Source organism: Mobula birostris, chromosome 2 (genome assembly GCF_030028105.1).
Source record: "Mobula birostris isolate sMobBir1 chromosome 2, sMobBir1.hap1, whole genome shotgun sequence".
Classification (NCBI taxonomy): Eukaryota; Metazoa; Chordata; class Chondrichthyes; order Myliobatiformes; family Myliobatidae; genus Mobula; species Mobula birostris.
Window position 1 is genome coordinate 197,648,438 of NC_092371.1, and position 22,236 is coordinate 197,670,673.

The window sequence follows — 22,236 nt, forward strand, 5'->3', positions numbered from 1 at the left end:
TCTTGCATTTGGGTCTGCTCCCAGCGCCCCCACTATGACAGATACAGCTCAACACATCACAGAAACCAGCCTGCACTCTATGGATTCTGTCTCTACTTGTCAGATAGGTAGAGTTTGTCTGACAAACAGACAGCATAAATCAAAGACCCACCCACCCTGGATAATTCCGCTTCTCACCTCTTCCATTGGGCAGGAGATATAGAAGTATGAAAGCATGTGCCACCAAGCTCAAGGACAGCTTTTGTCCTTGTGTTATCAGACTCTGGAATGGACCTTTGTGTGATTAAATGAACTCTGGACTTTACAATCTACCTTGTTATGATCTTATACTTTATTTTTTAACCGCTCTGCACTTTCTCTGTAGCTTCTACACTTTATTCTGCATTATTATTATATACCTTGCTCTATATCAAGGTTCAAAGTAAATTTATTATCGAAATACATATATGTCACCATATACAACCCTGAGATTTAGTTCCTTGCAGGCATACACAGTAATTCAAGAAACACATTAGAATCAATGAAAGACTGTGCCCAACGGAAAGGACAAAAGACAACAAACTGTACAAATATAAATGGAAAAAAAAACAAATAAACAATAAATATTGAGAACATGAGATGAAGAGTCCTTGAAAGGCAAGTGAAATCGAGTGAAGTTATCCCCTCTTGTTCAAATGGTGTGGGCCTGAGGCTCCTGTACCTTCTTGTTGGCAATAGTGAAAAGAGAGCACGCCCTGGTGGTGGGGATCACTGATGGTGGATGCTGTTTTCCTACGACAGCGCTCCGTGCATATATGCTCAATAGTGGGGAGGGCATTACTCCTGATGAACTGGGCCATATCCACTATTTTTTTGTAGGATTTTCCATTCTAGGGAATTGGTGTTTCCATACCAGGTCACGATGCAACTAGTCAATATACTCTGCACCACACACCTATAGATAGAAGTTTATCAAAGTTTCAAAAATCATCAGTACACCATGTGATGATTTGATCTGTGAGAACAGTTGTCAAGACAAGCTTTTCACTGTATCTTGGTACATGTGACACTAATAAATCAATACCTGTACTTCTTGTCCGGTTTTGTCCATTCCATTCTGTTGGGTATGGTCTTCCATTGATTCTATTGTGTTTCTTGGATTATTGTGTATACCTGCTGTGTATTTCTACAGGCAAAAATTCCAGATTTCCATCACCCTACTACTCACTAATTACCCAATGACCTACTATAATCCCATTAATTCCCACAGCTACCTTGACTATACTTGCTCTCATCTTGTTACTTATAGGAACACCATTCCGTTTCCTCAGTTCCCCCCATCTCTACTGCATCTGTGCTCGAGATGAGGCACTCCACTCCAGGACATGTCCTTCTTTTTCAGAATACGGGATCCTTCACTCTCCCACCTCACTGTTATTGATGGAACCCTCAGCCACATTTCTTCAATTTCCCACACTTTTCCTCTTACCCCATCGCTCTAAAGTTCAAAGTAAAACTTATTATCAGAGTACACATGATCCTGATATTCTTTTTCTGCAGGCAAAGCTATAAAACATTACCTGAAACTGAAAACTCTGGGAACTGTTCACTATAAACAATCCATGCAAAAAACCCTGTGGATAGAATAGGGATAAAGCTTTTTTGGTCCACTCCTATCATTGCAGCAGCCTATGCATCCAGCACACCATTCTTTTCACCATAACAACCACATCTTCAGCTTTCCACATTCCCTAGGGATCTCACTCCCTGGGACTCCCCGATCTGCTCATTCCTTCCCACCAATCCCCATGCCTCCTCCCTCACCACTATCCAGGGCTCTAAACAGCCCTTCCAGATGAGGCAGTCATTCATATGCATACCTTCCTGGCTTATTTATTGCTCCCAGTATGGCCTCTACATCAGTGAGACTTGATGCAGACTAGACAACTGCAATGTCAGGCACCTGCACTCTTTCCATCATGACCATCTAGATCTCCCAGTTGTCAGCCATTTTAATTCCCCTCCCTATTTCCACACTAACAAGCTTCCCTTTGGCTTCCTTCACTGCCAAACCCAAATGCAAACCAAAGGAATAGCACCTTGTAATCTATTTAATTCTCCCCCTTCTTGCAAACTGTTCTCTCTTGTCCCTTAAATCTCCTTCAGATCTTCAACCTGTCTCTTACCCCTCCTTCAGCCTCTCCATCTGCCCATTTGACCACTAGTTCCCCTCCCCCACAATTCCCAACTGCCCTACACACTTCCCTCCTTCCCTCCATGCTCCAAACAATAAGGAGAGACCTTTCTCACCTCAGCACAAAATAAAAGTCATGCCAAGTTCACTTGTGATCTTCCAGTATTTAAAGTTCTTTAGTGATAAGCACCCTGTACTCATAATGCATATTGTCTTGTAAAGTCTCACATTTAGTAGGTGGCAATAAGCAAGGGAAGGTCAGATTAAATTCAATGACAAGTTCACTGAGATCAGTTATTGGTTTGGCAATCAAATGAACAAATTAATGTTCAAGCTGGGAATACTCCCCGAGGACACTCAGGTTTTTCCATTGCTGATACAGTTATAAATAATTTGGGGGGGGGGGGGGTTTCTTCACCAGATGACATCAGTCTATTTGAGTAGGTCAGTGAGACAGGGAAATCAATAATAGTCAAACCGGATTCTAAATACACAGAAGGTGCATGAGAAAATGGTAAACAACATTCAGACCTTGTGAAACATGATGTGCTTTGCGTTAGGGTAAACTAGCAGGAACAGGAAATCTTTCCAAAGTTAAACAAGTGGGTAACATGAAAATAATCAGATAATTTAGCTAAATCTTTATTTATAACATAGTGTTCCAAAAAAAAGATCTGTTGCAAAAGAAGCCCAGAGAATTGGGAATTATTTGTATCACACAGCAAGTATGATTGACATTGTGGGTGCAAAATGGGTGGAAGTATACCGACAGCTCATTTTACATTTGTCATTCTTTTCACTTCCATTGAAGTCAATGATAAAGCTGGCAAAAGAGTAATTAAGATGCCGATTGTTCTACTGTGCTAGTTTCAATATCTAGCAGGTTCAAAGCTCAAAAGATCAAACTTCAAAGTAAATTTATTATCAAAGTACATATGTCACTATATACAACCCTGAGATTCATTTTCTTCAGGGCATACTCAATCAATCCATAGTGGAATAACAACCACAATAGAATCAATGAGACTGCACCACCTTGGGTGTTCAATCAGTGTGCGAAAGACAACAAACTGTGCAAATTCAAAATGAAAGAAATAATAATGAAAGTAAATAAGTAAATAAATAAATAAGCAATAAATATTGAGAACATGAGATGAAGAATCCTTGAAAATGAGTTCATAGATTGTGGGAACATTTCAAAATGGGGCAAGTGAAGTTGGGTGAAGTTATCACCCTTCTTTCAAGGTCTGATGGTTGACAGGTAATAACTGTTCCTGAACCTGGTGATGTGAGTTCTAAGGCTCCTGTATCATCTTCCTGATGGCAGCAGCAGGAAGAGACTATGACCTGGGTTGTTGTGGATGCTGCTTTTCTGTGACAATGCTCTGTGTAGATGGTGGGGAGGGCCTTACCCATGATAGACTGGGCCGTATCCACTACGTTTTGTAAGATTTTCTGTTCAAGGGCATTGGTGTTTCCATACTAGACTATGATGCAGCCAGTCAATATTCTCTCCACCACACATCTACAGAAGTTTCAAAGTCAAAGTTCAAAATACATTTATTATCAAAACACGCATACAGTATGCAACTTTGAGATTCATCTTCTTGCAGACAACCGCAAAACAAAGAAACCTCATAGAACCCGTCTAATGAAAAAAAGCCCACACAAGACCATCAAACACGTGAGAAAAAGAACTCACCATGCAAACAACAAAAAGCAAACAAGTAACACCCAGAATATTAAACATCAAATCATTAAGTCCCCAAAAGGGAGTCCAGAGCTTTGAGTCACCAAAGCAAATGAAGCCGTTCCAGGAGCCAATGGCCAGGGCCATTGAATCACTCGAATCAACACTGTGTTGATGGCCACAGATAACTACAAGTAGTTTGTCCAAGTTTTGGATGGCATGCCAAATCGTTGGAAACTCTGAAGGAAGTAAAGACACTGCTGTGCTTTCTTCATAATTGCACTTACATGTTGGGCCCAGAACAGGTCCACCAAAATGATAACAACAAGGATCCTCCAATGAGAACTAGCTCATGGACCTCTCAGTTCCTCCTCCAGAAGTCAATAATCAGGACCTTAATCTTGCTGACATTGAGTGAGCGTTTGTTGCTGTGGCACAACTCAGCCGGATTTTCAGTCTCCCTTCTACACACTAATTTATCACCTCCTTTGATTCAGCCTGAGACAGTGGTGCCATCAGCAAACTTGAATATGGCATTGGAGCTGTGCGTAGTCACACAGTTATAAGTGTAAGTGAGTAGAGCAGGTAGGTCAGCACCAAGGTGTACCTGTGCTGATGGAGATTGTGGAGAAGATGTTGTTGCCAATCTGAATTGACTGGGGTCAGCATGTGAGAAAATCAAGGATCCAATTGTACAAGGGGTTATTGATTCTGGGGTCTTGAAGCTTATTGATTAGTTTTGAGGGAATGATATCATTAATGCCAGGCTGTAGTCGATAAAGAGCATCCTGATGAATGCATCTTTGCTGTCCAGATGTTCCGGGATTGAGTGCGGAGCCAGTGAGATGGCATTTGTTGTGGACCTGTTGCTCTGGTAGGCAAATTGGAGTGGATCCAATTCGCTTCTAAGGTAGGAGTTGATATGTTTCGTCACCAATCACTCAAAACATTTCATCACTGTGGATGTAAGTGCCACTGGACGATAGTCACGAAGACAGGTTACCATGTTCTTCTTAGGCACTGGTATTAATTAAGTCTGCTTGAAGCAAGTGGATATCTCATACTGCTGAAGTGAGAAGTTAACGATCTCAATGAAAACTCCAGCAAATTGATCAGCACAGGTCTTTAGTACTTAACCCGGTACCCTGTCTGGGCAAGATGCTTTTCATGGGTTCAGCTTCCTGAAGACTGCTCGCATGTCCTCCTCAGAGATAGAAATCACAGGATGATTGGGGCTGCGAGTTTGTGATTGTTCCTTCACGTTTTGTGGGTCAAAGTGAGTGAGCATAGAAGGCATTGAGCTCACCTGGAGTCAAAGTCCTATTGTCACCTATGTCGCTTGATATCATTCAAGCCCAGACACAAATGTTGAGCATCCTTCATGAATTCACAACTAGTCTGAAATTGCAACCTCATCCATGAGATGGCTTGCTAGAGATCATACCTAGACCTCTTGTAACTTTCTTGGTCACCATACTTGAATGCCTTTCACCTAGTCCCCAGCAGATGGCAGATCTCATGGCTCTTCCAAAGCTTCTGGTTGGGGAAAACTTTGAATGATTTTACTGTAATAACTGTGACTGTAATTTTACTGTAGAAATTGGCTGTATACACATCAGTAGGACAGCTCTGAACTTGTTATAGTCAAATAATAAAGTACAATTGCATTCATTCCCAGAATGTAGGAGATACTCCCAAGTTGTCCTAAGATTTCTGTAGCAGGCCATCAGAAATCCACTTCGTACACCACAGAAGCATGGCGAATGGTGCTACATTATTACAGCTCAAGGTCTCAGAGTTCAGAGTTCAATTTTGATGCAGGTCGTTCATTCTCCCCATGACCATGTTGGTTTCCTGCCATGGTCTGAAGACATACTGGTTAGTAGGTTGATCAAAAGTTCAAAGGTTCATTTATCATCAAAGTGTACAACTCTTTTTCTCCAGATAGCCATGAAACTAAGAAAGAAAATAAAATTCTCCAAATCCCTCCTTCTCGCACAAAAAAATCAACAAAGACAGAACATGCAGAAAATAAAAATCCCCAAATCTCCCACGCTCCCACAAAGAAAACAAGAAAGATCAGGTGAAAAACACCGAATATATATAAAAAATAAGACTAAGAAAAAGCCCAATGAGAAAAAGTCCAAGTCCATATCCAAAACGCAGAAAACCTGAGTAACATTCTCCAGGCACAACAGCGAGATTTTCTCTCTCATTGGTCATTGTAAATTGTCCTGGTGTTAAACAGGTGGGTTCATTGGGCTGGTAGAGCCTGTTCTGTGCTGTATCTCTAAACAAACAAATACAAATATATAAGTAAATACATAAACAAATCACGAGTAGAAATTGGAAAACTTAAAGGAAAGTTAATAGTTAAATAAGTTGTTGGGGGGATTAAAGGCAAAATAATGGCAGATTTCCTTCAGAAAAGTTACTTGTGAACCACTGCAGTATTCATCAGAAGTGGAAAAAGTGAGCAGATTCAAATTCCTGGGTGTCAATATCTCTGAGGATCTAACCTGGACCCAATGTATCAATGCAGCTACAATGAAGCCACAACAGTGGCTGTATTTCAGGAGGAGGTTCAGTATTTCACCAAAGACACTCACAAATTCCTGTAGAGGTAACATGGAGGGCATCATCGCCTGGCGTGATGGGGGTGGGGTGGGGGAAGGCTACTGCACAGGATCAAAATAAACTGCAATGAGTTGTAAAATGAGTCAGCTCCATCACGGGCACTAGCCTCCACAGTACCTAGGATACCTTCAAAGAACAATGTCTTAAAAAGGCCGTATGCATCATTAAGGGCCCCCATCAGCCAGGTCATGTATGTTCTCATTGCTATTATCAAGGAGGAGGTACAGAAGCCTGAAAGCACAGACTCAAGGATTCAGGAACAGCTCCTTCCCCACTGCCATCCGATTTCTGAATGGTAATTAAACCCATGAACACTACCTCACTACTTCTGTGTCTGTTTTTGCACTACCTGTACTTACTTAACTAGTTTATATATATATATTTACTGTAATTTGTGTTTTTTTCTATTATTATGCATTGCATTGTACTGCTGCCACAAAGAACATATTTCACAACACGATAAAATCTGCAGATGTTGGAAATCTAAAAGCAACACACGCAAAATGCTGGATAAACTCAGTGGTCAGGAAGCATCTATGGAAAAGAGTGAACAGTCAAAATATCGGGCTGAGACCCTTCGTCAGGACTGGGGGGAGGGGGTGGTGGAAGGCCTGAATTAAATGGTGAGGACGCTCACTAGAAGATGAGAGGTGAAGCCAGGTGGGTGGGAAAGGTAAAGGGCTGGACAAGAAAGAATCTGATAGGAGAGGAGAGCGGACAATAGGAGAAAGGGGAGGAAGCAGGGACACAGGAGCTACCCAGATGGAAAATGAGGTGTTACCACTCCACCCTAAGGGTGGCCTCATCTTAGGAGACAAGAGGAGACAATGGATCAACATGTTGGAACAGATATGGAAATCAGAATTAAAGTGATTAGCCAGAGTGAAGACCCTCTTGTGAAGGGTGGTGTGGAGGTGCATATGCCGGTGGTACTAAACCTGATTCTGATTCATAACAATTCATTCACTTTAACAAGACTTACATGTTCTATTTGTATATACTGTGAATATAATAAAACATCCTAGAGCATTTTACAGAAGCTTTATTAGCCAAAAGAAGTAATGTCTGACCAAATAAGGAGGGCGGATAAAGAAGGCAAGCCAGTAGTAATTTGCCCTTTTCTCATTACTACCATCAGGAACCTAAAGACCCACACTCATGTTTGCCATCAGATTTCTGAATGGTCCATGAACCCATTCACACTACCTTACTATTCCATTTTTGAACAACTCATTTTTTTATTTGTAACTTAAAGTAATTCGTTCTGCCTGCACTGAACTGCTGTCACAAAACAACAAATTCCATGACTAACATCAGTGATAATAAAACTGACTCTGATTCTGTTTAAATACTCAAATCCCAAAGTACGATGATCATTTTCATTTATATCAGATATTATTTCCAGCATTTGAACTCTGATATTTTTTTGGCTTTATACTTGTAATCATGTCAGTACACAAATACTAGTTGAATGCCCTAACCAGGCAAAACAAGATATGCAAATGAGTTTCCCAAGCTGATTTAGGATTCTGATTGTTTAGTAGATGCAGCTGATGGGCCAAGTGGCCTAATTCTGCTCCTATGCCTTATGGTCTTATGGTCTAATTCTCCAGGGGGCCCACCATTCCTGGAAATCCTGCACTATACCTGTCATGACTGCATGTTCCCTCTCCAAGCACACCCAGGCATGAATGTTTCTCCGGAAGAGGGGCAGGCAGTCGGCCCTGGCAGATCCCTCAAATGTCCACCTCCTGGACCCATGAATGGCTATCTTGGCCAGGCCCATGAGCAAGCCCACTTGCAGATCCTCTAAGCGACCCGCTCTCTTCTGTACTGGATACTCATACATCAGGAGCGTGATCTGCAAGTGCAGCCAAAGCCTGAGGAGCAGCCCCTTCAGGTACTCCATATAAACCTCTCACAGTCCATATAAACGTGGTGCACAGACTCCTCCTGGTCACAGAATGGACAAGTGAGCGGGGTGTCAGTGAACCGACTTAAAAACTTGTTGCATGGCACTGCTCCGTGCAACACTTTCCAGTTGAGGTACCCAATGGACACCACATTACTGGAAAATTGATTATTGTTTCTCCAATATGCTTTCAGTCACAATGCTTCAAAAATGCATGAATTATACAGTTGTTTCAAGTGTAAAATATTTTATTAAATGTCTAAATTACATTTCTGGAAATAAGCAATAACGAATGATGAATCGGAATCAATCAGAACCAGGTTTATCATCACCGGCATGTGACGTGAAATTTGTTAACTTAGCAGTTCAATGCAATACATAATCTAGCAGAGAAAAATAAATAAAAATAATAATAATAAACAAACAAGTAAATCAATTCCGTATATTGAATAGATTTTTAAAAATGTGCAAAAACAAGAAATACTGTATATTTTAAAAAAAGTGTGGTAGTGTCCAAAGATTCAATGTCCATTTAGGAATCAGATGGCGAAGGGGAAGAAGCTGTTCCTGAATCACTGAGTGTGTGCCTTCAGGCTTCTGTATCTCCTACCTGATGGTAACAGTGAGAAAAGGGCATGCCCTGGGTGCTGGAGGTCCTTAATAATGGACGCTGCCTTTCTGAGATGAACTTGATATTCTTCTGCTTCACTGCAAATCCTTTCTCCTTTGTAGTGAAAAACATGGTAGGTCAATCTGCAGTATTGATCTTGTGTTCAAAACATCTGAAGACTGATGATTTATCAGATCAAAATCAGCTTATGAGTGCCGAACTCTGAAGTATAATAAAGCGATCTACATATCAAATAAATGCTTAAAAACATTTTTGCACAGCTATATGGCACACAAAAATAATTGAAATAGCAAGAAATAATCATCTTCAAAATGGATTTTGCACAGCTCCATGAAAACTGCCACATTTTCAAATAGTCTATTATTTAATTCAGTTCTTGGTTTTGCCTTCTACAAAGTGCACTCTCCAAGTGATCGTGAATTTAATAATTCTGTTGAAAAGTAATCAAACTGAAACATTAAAGTAGAAAGTTCATAGAAAACTTATTATCAAAATATGTATATGTATCTGTATATCAACATATCCTACCTAGAAATTTATTTCTTGCAGGCATTCACAGTAGTACATTAATCATGTTTGTATCTTCACAGATGCTACCTAAATTGCTGAGTATTTTCATTATTTATTTTTATTGTTAAAAAAATTATTATATTATTATATTCATATTATTAAAAAATATGCTTTATTTTTTTGTGAACATGATCATCATGACGTAACTATGATTTAGAGTGATGCATTTTGTACATGTACATGTTTTGTACATTTTGTACATGTTGAAGTTAAATATAAATTTAACTAAGACACTTTTTGATCTTGGTTTATTGAACACATTCCTCTTTACTACAATCTCATAGCCATTTTCTGTGAAAATCTCTGCCGATGTAAATATTGATTTGCCTTGGGAGCTTCATTATTAATTGACATAGTAGCCCAACTTACTCTCCACATTACATATCCTCAGGGATAATGGGTCTTTTTAGCCAATCCATAAAACAATGAGGAAGGAGCTTCCTTTTATTCAAAAATGTTCCTATCTGAAAGAGGTGACAGGGAAGGATTGAAGTCCTCAAATATCTCCTGAAGGCACAGTTCTTCTCATGGCTTCACTGAGTTGTGCAGTGCAAAAGCAGGATCTTCTTCCCATCGTGTCCATGCCAATCAAGGTACCTTCCCAAGCTAGTCCCATTTGAATCAATTTGTCCCCTAACCCTCCTTCCTATCTATGAACCTGCCCAAATATTTTAAACATTGTAGTTGCACTCACCTCTGTCTCTTCCTTTGACAGCTCATTCCATATATCTACCAGTGGGAAAAACCTGCCTCTCAGGTCTGCTTTAAATCCTCCCCTGCACCTTAAACCTATGCCCTCTAGTTTTAACTAGCAGGCATGAACTTCAGATTGCCTCTGCCATTGATCTCGCCGGCTCCAACACCTCAGGGCATATTCAAAACCCGGACTCCAGCAACGACCATGGACACATTCAAGGTGATTGCACAACCACCAACTGCGACTCCAGCCTTGAACTCCAGGCCGGGTCTTTATGGGCTGCTATTGTGACTCCCGTTTCCCCTTCCCCCACCACCGCTCTGCAACTCCGTCTCCCTCAGATCCCACTGTCAGCTCCTGGGTACTCAGAGGCTCCATCTTCCTCTCACCCCAACCCTCCCCTCTCCACTGACACCCCCAGCCTCCCCCCTCCCCCCTCTGATCCAAGCTCTGATCCGTACCGGGTCTTTACCATCCCCTCTGACCTTCAGCTGTCGGAGGCAGAACGCTCTGTCCTCAGTAAGGGCCTCACGTTTGTCCCCCTTCACCCACACCTCAGTGAGTTCCACATTCGCCATGATGCGGAACTCTTCTTCCGCCGTCTCCGTCTCCAAGTCTACTTCTTCGGCAAGGACTCTTCCACCCCCACTGACCCCTTCTCCCGTCTTCAACCCTCCTCTTCTTCATGGACACCCCGCTCTGGTCTTCTGCCTGCTCTGGATCTCTTTATCGCTAACTGCCGACGGGACATCAACCGCCTCGACTTCACCGCACCTTGTTCCCATTCCAACCTCACTCCTTTCGAACGCTCTGCTCTCCACTCCCTCCGCACTAATCCTAACCTCATTATTAAACCCGCCGATAAGGGGGGTGCTGTTTTAGTCTGGCGTACTGACCTCTACCTTGCCGAGGCACAGCGACAACTCGCGGATACCTCCTCTTATTTACCCCTCGATCGTGACCCCACTAAGGAGCACCAGGCCATTGTCTCCCACACCATCACCGACTTTATCCGCTTAGGGGATCTCCCATCCACTGCTACCAACCTTATAGTTCCCACACCTCGCACTTCCCGTTTCTACCTCCTACCCAAGATCCACAAACCTGCCTGTCCTGGCAGACCTATTGTCTCAGCTTGCTCCTGCCCCACCGAACTCGTTTCTGCATACCTCGACACGGTTTTATCCCCCTTTGTTCAATCCCTTCCTACCTATGTTCGTGACACTTCTCACGCTCTTAAACTTTTCGATGATTTTAAGTTCCCTGGCCCCCACCACTTTATTTTCACCATGGATGTCCAGTCCCTATATACTTCCATCCCGCATCAGGAAGGTCTCAAAGCCCTACGCTTCTTTTTGGATTCCAGACCTAATCAGTTCCCCTCTACCACCACTCTGCTCCGTCTAGCGGAATTAGTCCTTACTCTTAATAATTTCTCCTTTGGCTCCTCCCACTTCCTCCAGACTAAAGGTGTAGCTATGGGCACCCGTATGGGTCCTAGCTATGCCTGCCTTTTTGTTGGCTTTGTGGAACAATCGATGTTCCATGCCTATTCTGGTATCTGTCCCCCACTTTTCCTTCGCTACATCGACGACTGCATTGGCGCTGCTTCCTGCACGCATGCAGAGCTCGTTGACTTTATTAACTTTGCCTCCAACTTTCACCCTGCCCTCAAGTTTACCTGGTCCATTTCCAACACCTCCCTCCCCTTTCTAGATCTTTCTGTCTCTCTGGAGACAGCTTATCCACTGATGTCTACTATAAGCCTACTGACTCTCACAGCTATCTGGACTATTCCTCTTCTCACCCTGTCTCTTGCAAAAACGCCATCCCCTTCTTGAAATTCCTCCATCTCCGCCGCATCTGCTCTCAGGATGAGGCTTTTCATTCTAGAACGAGGGAGATGTCTTCATTTTTTAAAGAAAGGGGCTTCCCTTCCTTCACTATCAACTCTGCTCTTAAACGCATCTCCCCCATTTCACGTACATCTGCTCTCACTCCATCCTCCCGCCACCCCACTAGGAATAGGGTTCCCCTGGTCCTCACCTACCACCCCACCAGCCTCCGGGTCCAACATATTATTCTCCGTAACTTCCGCCACCTCCAACGGGATCCCACCACTAAGCACATCTTTCCCTCCTCCCCTCTCTCTGTATTCCGCAGGGATCGCTCCCTACACAACTCCCTTGTCCATTCGTCCCCCCCATCCCTCCCCACTGATCTCCCTCCTGGCACTTATCCGTGTAAGCGGAACAAGTGCTACACATGCCCTTACACTTCCTCCCTTACCACCATTCAGGGCCCCAAACAGTCCTTCCAGGTGAGGCAACACTTCACCTGTGAGTCGACTGGGGTGATATACTGCGTCCGGTGCTCCCGATGTGGCCTTTTATATATTGGCGAGACCTGACGCAGACTGGGAGACCGCTTTGCTGAACATCTACGCTCTGTCTGCCAGAGAAAGCAGGATCTCCCAGTGGCCACACATTTTAATTCCACATCCCATTCCCATTCTGACATGTTTATCCACGGCCTCCTCTACTGTAAAGATGAAGCCACACTCAGGTTGGAGGAACAACACCTTATATTCCGTCTGGGTAGCCTCCAACCTGATGGCATGAACATCGACTTCTCTAACTTCCACTAATGCCCCACCTCCCCCTCGTACCCCATCTGTTACTTATTTTTATACACACATTCTTTCTCTCACTCTCCTTTTTCTCCCTCTGTCCCTCTGAATATACCCCTTGCCCATCCTCTGGGTCCCGCCCCCCCCTTGTCTTTCTTCCCGGACCTCCTGTCCCATGATCCTCTCGTATCCCTTTTGCCTATCACCTGTCCAGCTCTTGGCTCCATCCCTCCCTCTCTTGTCTTCTCCTATCATTTTGGATCTCCCCCTCCCCCTCCAACTTTCAAATCCCTTACTCACTCTTCCTTCAGTTAGTCCTGACGAAGGGTCTCGGCCTGAAACGTTGACTGCACCTCTCCCTAGAGATGCTGCCTGGCCTGCTGCGTTCACCAGCAACTTTGATATGTGTTCCCTCTAGTTTTAGATTCATTTACCCCACAAAAATAGACTTACTCTATGCCCCTTATGATTTTATAAACACTTCTAAAAGGTCATCTCTCAGCCAGTTTCACTCCAGGGAAAGCAGTCATAGACTGTCCAGTCCCTCCTTAAGTCCTTTGTTCCTGTCAATGCTCTTGTGAAAGTTTTAAGCAACCTTTCTAACTTAGTCACACCCTTCCCATAGAATTCTAGCTGTAGTTTGACCAATGTCTTGTACAGCTGTAATAAGCCATCTCATCTCTTGTACTGCTGGAGGAATACATTGTTTAGCCATTGTGCCTGTGTCTGAAATAGGTGGAGGGAACATTTCCATGGTTATATGTGCCTCAGCTGCAGAAGTCAAGGCAGAGACACAGGTGATAGTAAATAACCATTTCCTGATAGACATCAAATAAGGAAGCAGGGTTGTTCCCTGTGTTCTATTGTAAGTAAAATCCTAGGAAACCATTCATAGAACACTCCAAGGCAGAACAACATGGACAATGTTGTCTGACTCCTGCAATACCACTCAGAAGGGACTTTAAAAAAGCACTTATTCTTTGAGTCATTCCATCACTTCATAGCACCACCTCCTTGAATCACAAATACAGTGCTCCTTTACCTCCACCCTCATTAATACATAAGCAGCATCTCGACCCACACCCACCATTTGTTTAATTTTCCATTCCTTGCCCACATTAAGTGTAATAAATAATGATGTGATGGGTTTGCAACAAAAAAAGATCTTATTTTTCATCCTATCTGTACCATTCCAAAGCACCATTTAGAGTAAGCTGGGACTTCTTGGCAAGAGTGTTTTACTTCAGTATGTTACTCAGTCAGGAACAGTGGACATGTGAAAGTTCCCAATTTCTAATCTAATAGCTGCATTCTTGGAAAGGTCTCACTCCAACACAAGGTGTCCTAATGAAAGGTCTTGGCCTGAAACATCGACTGTGTATTCCTCCCCATAGATGCGGCCTGACCTGTTAAGTTCCTCCAGCATTTTGTATGTGTTACTCTGGATATCCAGCATCTGTAGAACGCAGCACAAATGTTCGTTGCACAAAATGGGTAGAAAGAAAACCAGTTTGTCACAAGTTTCAGACATACTAGAGGAAGGTACATTGTGCTATGTGAAGGGGATTATCTAGATGCTGCATAGACTCTTAAATACTCAATGCAACAAACAAGAGCTTTCAAGTACCTTTGACAGGAAGTTTATTGCCCATCATATTTGGATGGATATCTTTTAAGAGACTCTTAGATAGGTGCATGAAGCTTATCAAAATAGAGGGCCATGCGGTAGGGAAATTCTAGGCAGTTTCTAGAGTAAGTTACATTGTGGGCCAAAGGGCCTGTAATGGGCTGTAGATATCTATGTTCTATGTTCTATGATAAGGATGTTTTACCTACACTTGAAGCAAGAATTCAGTCCTTTGTGTTCAAATAAAGGGCTTAACATCAACTTGACGCCCCAATTGCTTCATCCATTTACACTGAGATAATCAATATATTTGAAGAAAACAGACTCAAGACATTAAACAAAATCAGCTCTGAACAATTAAGCAATGTCTACTAAGATTCAGTAAGTACTTCTAATTAACATTATGATCACCAGGAATCCTACCACTCCAATTTCTGACCTCTATCAACCAGATTCGCAATTTGTGTTACATTTGTTAGGGAGTATTCTGGAATTATGTGAATATAGCAGAATATATTCAAACAAGAACCAATCTTCAGTTGTTAATGTGGATTGTAAACTGCAAGCAGTAAGTTGAAGTTTAAAACACAGGCTGGTCCATAGGCTAAGAGATTGCATATGCATCTAATGTAAAAACAATGGAGTTTTGTTAATTGTCTGCATCAAACCAGGCAATGTGGGCTAAGTTATTTGAGCCATTGTGAGTTAAGTTCAAGGTAGCAGAACAGACTGATGTTGTCACTTAACATATCAAACATAGTTACAGGTATTGGCAATCAATAGTTTTTCAGTATTCAGGATATTTGTGTACTCTGTGACAACCCTGACAACATTAATTTTGGGTGTCTGGCTTTCTATCTTCAGAACCATTTAGACTATTTGTGTGAATTACTTTGTGACAGTGGTTTTTAAACATTTAGAGTTGTCTCCCACTGTAAAAATATAAATCGAAGGAAACATTTTCCACCCAAAATATTGAAGTAAACAAAGTCATTTCAGCTATTGAAATTGTTACCTTTGATCTTAAGGGTATGAACATGTGATCTGCCTTTGGGTTTTTGAGCCTCTAACAAGAGTGTCTCCATGAGAATGCCTGTTTGCTGTAATGAATAAGGACTTCTATACCACTAGCTTCAATGTCTCTCCAGTGACTTTGGTCACACTCATGACACCAATCTCCATTCCTCCAGCCTGACATCTGATGTTAACCTTCCCCCCCTTTTCCCAGTCCCTCAGTGTCTAATCTTCATTGCCATTTCTGCCTCACCATCTTCTTAACTGAAATCATCAACCTCCCTGAACCCAGATGGCTTCCTCCTGCTAGCTTCCTTTCAAATCCAGGCATCCTTCTGCCGATCCATGGTACAATATCTCAAAGATACAGTCTTATAGCACCATTAGTGTGCCCTGATGCCAAGGTGCAATCCGCAGCGAAAAGACTAGCCTCCGGGGGTTTGAATATACGCTCAAAGTTGTTCATCTACAGGGAATTTGTCGATCCACTATTTGAGCTGATCTGAACTTTCAGTCATGGGTGAAAATTTTAAATTAGTTCTATTTCTCTCTGCAATGGTTCATGTCTTTAGAATGCTCTGTGTAGCTTACTTCTTCTCTTCATGGTCATCCTGTCTGTTGCTGATACTGAATGGATGAAAAAGGTAAAACATCGAGCAGCAGTGTAGTGGAAAATGGCTATTTTTGTTTTAAAAAATAACTGAATTAATTCAAGAATTATTTCCCCTTAGAGTGATGAAAAAACACTGTTCTCATTCTCTGCACACTTCCTTGGCTGAACAGAGGAGCACTTTTGGTGATAGATTAAGACAACTGTGCTGCTCCAAAGAGCGCTATATGAGGTCATTCTTACCCTCGGCCATTAGGCTCTATAATGAGTCAACCTACAGCCAGGGACGTGATGACCCCTCCCATTTGACTGTTTCAGGTAGCTTTTTTTTCTTTCTTACTTTTCATCTAATACTTGTACATCTGTATATCTGTGAACTTGTAATGTTACTGTGACACTGTCATTTCCTTTGGGATCAATAAGGTATCTATCTATCTATATATCCAGTGGACAGGTGCTGATATCTGCCAATTATTATTGAGCAATGTCATGTACGATTGTATTAAATTAGGTGTGTTACTAAAGCAAGTGTGCCTAGTAGAGACTATAGAAGAATTATAAGAAATTATTGAATGCCATGGCAGAGAAAGATTTGCACTGTGTGTTATTTCTAACAGTCACAGATTTGTTTCTGGGCAAACAGAACTACAAACAAAAAAAAGAAAAATTCTCCTTTGTTTTGACTAGTCCACCTTGAGATCAAAATGGCTATGATGGCCTCCATGTGCAATCTGTGAACCCTGTTCACCATCATTTCAGCAGGTGCAAGGACCGCCTCTCTCAGGCAATTGACCTTCAAGTATAGAGAACTGAATCTCAAATCAGAAGGAAACTAGCTAGAAGATTCATCCGTGGTAACAGCTGTGTGGCCATCCATTAGAATTCGACTTCCCATTCCCTCTCTGACATACTTGTCCATAGCCTCCTCTACTGCCACAATGAGACCAAGCACTCGTATAAGGAGCAACACCTCATATTCTGCCTGGGTAGCCTCCAGCCTGATGGCATGAATATTGATTTATCTAATTTCTGGTAACCACTCCCCTCACTTTTTCCCCTCATTCTGGTGGTCGTCTCATACATTCTCTTCCCCTCCCCTGTCCTTATCAACCACCCACCACCACTCCCTGATTCCTTTTATTCCATAGACTACTGTCCTCTCCTACCACATTCCTTCTTCTTCTGTCTCTTCCACCTGTCATTCCTAGCGACTCACATCAATCCCTTTCTCTACCCCACCCATCTACCTTCCCCCTCACCTGGGCTCACCCATCACGTGCCAGCTAATGCTCCTCCCCCTACCCTCAGTGTTTTATTCTGGTTTCTGGCTGCTTCCCTTCCAGTGCTGATGGAGGGTTGCAGCCAGAATTGCAGACTATTCATTTTACTCCACAGATATTGCCTGACCTGCTGAGTTCCTCCAACATGTTGAATGTGTTGCTGAAGATTTTCCCAAATGTTTACAGATTTTTTATCTGAGTATATATCCAATTAAGTATGTTTTACCAATTTTTTTATGTGGGCCATGGATGTCAGTCATTCAAGCTCTTGGATGTTCAGAAGTATCTCTGGGGCAAAGGGGAGTGAAATTCCCTTAATGAACTTTTGTTGCAGCAATGCAGTGTCAGATCATCAATGAGAAATGTTAATACTCTTTGCTAGATATTGATTCTCTCTTTTGATGTTTTCTATCTATAACTGTTTACACCTGCCCCAGACTGTGGAAATGTAGAAAAATAATGCTGCAGAGGTATTACAGGAATACAGGAGAGGGATGTGCAATGCACAGAGTTTTGATTCAAAGTGATACTCAGAGTAAGTGCATCAAAAGTTATAGGGAGGAAGCAAGAAAATAGGGTTACAGGGAAAATAAAGCATAACAGACTCGATGGACCAAATGGCCTAATTCTGCCTCTTTGCCTGCTGGTCCTATGGACTTTGAGTGTGTTCATGTACAGGCATCAACTACAGCAGGAAGCAGGCCAGATTGGATGGTGGGCATAATATCATGGTCAGGAACCTCACCTCTCCATCCTAGAAGCAGAGTGGACACCTGGATTCAAGGGTTGGAGTTATCATCTCTACGCTGCCCTAACATCACAGAGGGCCTTAAATGGAACTTACAGAAGCACCAGATCCATTTCATGATGCCTTCTTTCACAGAATCCACATCAGTGGCTCAAGTAAGGCTGATCCAAGCTTCACTATATAAAAGCTTAATTGTTTTTCTTTCCATTTTAACCACTAAGACAAGTTCTTCAAGATGCCCGCATGCTTTGAGGTTACAGCAGCAATACTGAATTCATGTTGTGTGCCAACTGAAGACACACAAGTGCGTCCAGTGGACTTTATACTTGGCTTCATTACCTCCAAAAAATTCAACAGTTCAACCTCCCATTGTGCATTATGTTTACGCAAAAGTGCTGATCGTATTTAATGATTAATTTTGTACTTCCCTTCAGTCATCTAGTATGTGAGGGATTTATGCACACTAAACAACTTCCGTATTACCTGGTTTTCCTTATTTCTCATTATACCTCCACTGTGACTCACAATGCCATTCTACTATCATTTAATCACTCGTGCCATCCAGTTTCTCACAGGCCTTCCCTTCTATTTGCTTCCACCTCGAACTTTGCCCTTGCTTAAAACCTATGACCCCAATAATTGTCAGTCCTATTAAGTCAGTTATCTGGAGATTACATCATACACAGTACTGTGCAAAAGTCTTAAACATTTTCATAGAGAGCTTGGGTACCTCAGACTTTTGCATAGTTCTGTTTTTGTCAATGTGGAGCGGAGACAAGTTTCTAAATCTGACAGGAGCACACGATGTTGGGAAAGACAAAGGTGTAGTGCCACTGGAGGGGTCTGGGACAGATGGCAGAGGAGGAGTGTCAGGGGGGGATTGGTGTGGGTGCAGACACATACAGCTCTGAGACACCAGGCAAGGTCATTTGATTCCAAACAATTGGTTTATTGGTCATTGCAGAGTGTTTTTGAAGCTCCCCACCTCCTCCACTCTCCTTTCCCCTTATCCCAACTATTATTCCCCTCTCCCTGCTCCCTTCCTACTCTCAGTCCTCAATAGAGAACAATATGAGGATCAGGTTTATCACCTCACAAATGTCATGAAATGTAAAAGAAAATCAAGGATAATTATAAAGTCTACAATTTCCATTCCATATTCCCCTGAACACCAAGTACTTAATGTAGAGAACTGGAGAAATTTGCAAAGGCATTCAACAGTGTAAAATGCAAAAGGCAACCATTGACCCTTTCACTCACTGAGCACTCTGGCAGGTGATTGCAGGTTATCTATCATCTCCACAATCACTGGTTTCCAGCAAGCATCTTTCACCCTGACACCCATTTACAACCTACACTACCTCCTAACCTGGTCACCTACCCTCATGAGTGTTTAGAGATAGGTGAAGTCACAAACTTGGCTGTCTTACTCTTGTATTCTAGCAAGTGGAACAAGTGCTACACCTGCCCCGACACCTTCTCCATCACTACCATTCAGGGCCCCAAACAGTCCTTCCAGGTGAGGCGGCACTTCGCCTATGAGTCTGTTGTTGTCATATGTTGTGTTCGGTGCTCCTGGTGTGCCCTCCTGCATATCGGTGAGACCTGATGTAGATTGGGAGACTGCTTCACTAAGCATCTACTCTCCGTTCACTAGAACAAGCAGGATCTCCCAGTGGCCACTCATTTTAATTCCACTTCCCATTTCCATTACGATATGTCCATCCATGGCCTCTTCCACTGTCATGATAAGGCCACACTTAGGTTGAAGGAACAACACCTTATATTCGGTTTGGGTAGCCTCCAAACTGATGGCATGAACATCGATTTCTCAAACTTCCAATAATGCCTCCCCCTCCTTCACCATTTCCCATCCCCTTTTCCCTCTCTCACGTTATCTCCTTGCCTCTGTCTGGTGCTCCTTCCTCCCATCCCTTTTTTACTTTATTCCATGGCCTTCTGTCTCTCACCAATCAACTTCCTAGCTCTTTGCTTCATCCTTCCCCCTCCAAGATTCACCTATCACCTGGTGTTTCTCTTTCCCCTTCACCCACCTTTCAAATCTACTCCTCAGCTTTTTCTCTCCAGTCCTCCTGAAGGGTTTTGGCTCGAAACATCGACTGTGCATTTTTCTATAGATGCTGCCTGGCCTGCTGAGTTCCTCCAGCATTTTGTGTGTGTTGCCGTTCTCTGTATGCCCTTTGCAGTGGCACAAGTAAAAGTAATGCTCCCAACTCACTCATGCCCAATGACCTGGGAGCTGGACACAATTGATTTTCCAAGAGGCAGACGGTCAGTCAGACTCTGTGATTAAATGACATCGACAAACACCAGAACCCAAGCCCAGTTTGGCCTTAAAGATATTTGCATGCCTCACTAAAAGTTTTCTATTTTTATCTGTCTTTTCCATCCTAACAGCGGCTTTATTTTATGCAAGGATAGGGTTCACTGAAAAAAGAGAACTCACAGTAACCAGATCTAAGATAAAAAGTTTCAGTAAAGTTAAATGTATCTGCCAGTATTCAATGACAGGTGCTTTTGTCAGTTTATTTTCAGAGCACAGAATCAGATTTCAAATATTTGTTACCCTTGAGCAAGCTTGGAGGATGGAGGAGAATATTCTTTACATTTCACACTCCAGGAGAAATACTGAATTCAAGATATTTCCTCAGCACCTGAGTCCCACTGAGCAATGTCTTCAGAGTTCTTTCTCTTGATTTTCTTGAATATTTTACTTTCAATGTAGCAGTATGATGCACATTCAAATTGGGTTTCAATACAGATATGGCTGTATATTTGTCCCTTCCAACTTCTGGAGACCACTTTACTGCAGATACAGTCACACTTTGTATGTAAAGCTCTATTCCAAACTTGAGAGTAGGTTCTGTAACCTATCCAAAGAAACAAGCTAAATTTATGGTCCAGACTTGAGTTTGTATCAGATAGAAGAAGAAAACACATTCTGCCCCTCCAACACAGGGCAAGTTTCCAAAGAATGTCAATCCAATCAGCAAGGTCTGACAATAACTTAATGAAACTGCACATAACTGGCAGACTTTAATGGCCCCTTCAGTTCCCACCAGAACTCAAGCCCTTCCCATTATATCTCATTCCACTATGCCCTTCTTTAATGTTGCTTCACTGGAAGTGTATTGGAAACTCACCCTATGAGTTCGGGAGAGGAGTTTGCCAGTAAATGTTAAATTATCTACTACATTACGTAAGTGCTAGAGTCTTTCATTGCAAACCAATAATGCAGGTGATTATGCTCTTTGCACTGATGCAGCTGAAATCCTCATGCGGTCAGCATTATCCTAACCTAGATAGGCTACAAGGGTATAAATTTTGAGAATAATGATCCCTTAGAATTTACTTGTAAACCTTTAGGACAATATTCTGCAGTGGGAGGGGTTTGAGTGGGTGGCACTGGTGGGGGTTCAATCTAACTCATTCACAATAAGAAAAGACAGTTAAGGTCCAGTTCCTAACAAGGATGTATAATTATGTTAAATATTATATATTTCAGTAATGTGCCTGAGAAGATTGTTACTTAATTTAAGACATCCTGCAGGCTAATCACAGCCTGCTGAAACTAGACTGTTTGCTGAAGTCCAGTTTCACCACAACAAGGCATTTTCAAGGTGCTATGCTGAGCTATGAGTTTCTTTCTATCAGCAAATATTTTCGCACAGTGATCCATTTGATCTTGGTAACCAAAAGGAGACAATTCTCATTCTGCAATAGATATGTGCTGGAAACTAATGTTGGATGCTGCCAAGAAGAAATATATTTTTGTAAAATTGGCAAATGGCAGTTTAAATGTTATTACTCGTGTAAGTATATCAATGATTGTAATATATCAGACTGTATATACTGTATAATATTTTGAAAGAAAATTGTGATTTCATATAATGACAAATTAGATTGGTTGTACAATTATTGTTCAAGTTACTAGTACATGAACACTGAGCATATACAGTAGATGTTATTTCTCTGTGGAAGCATTACACTAATTAAA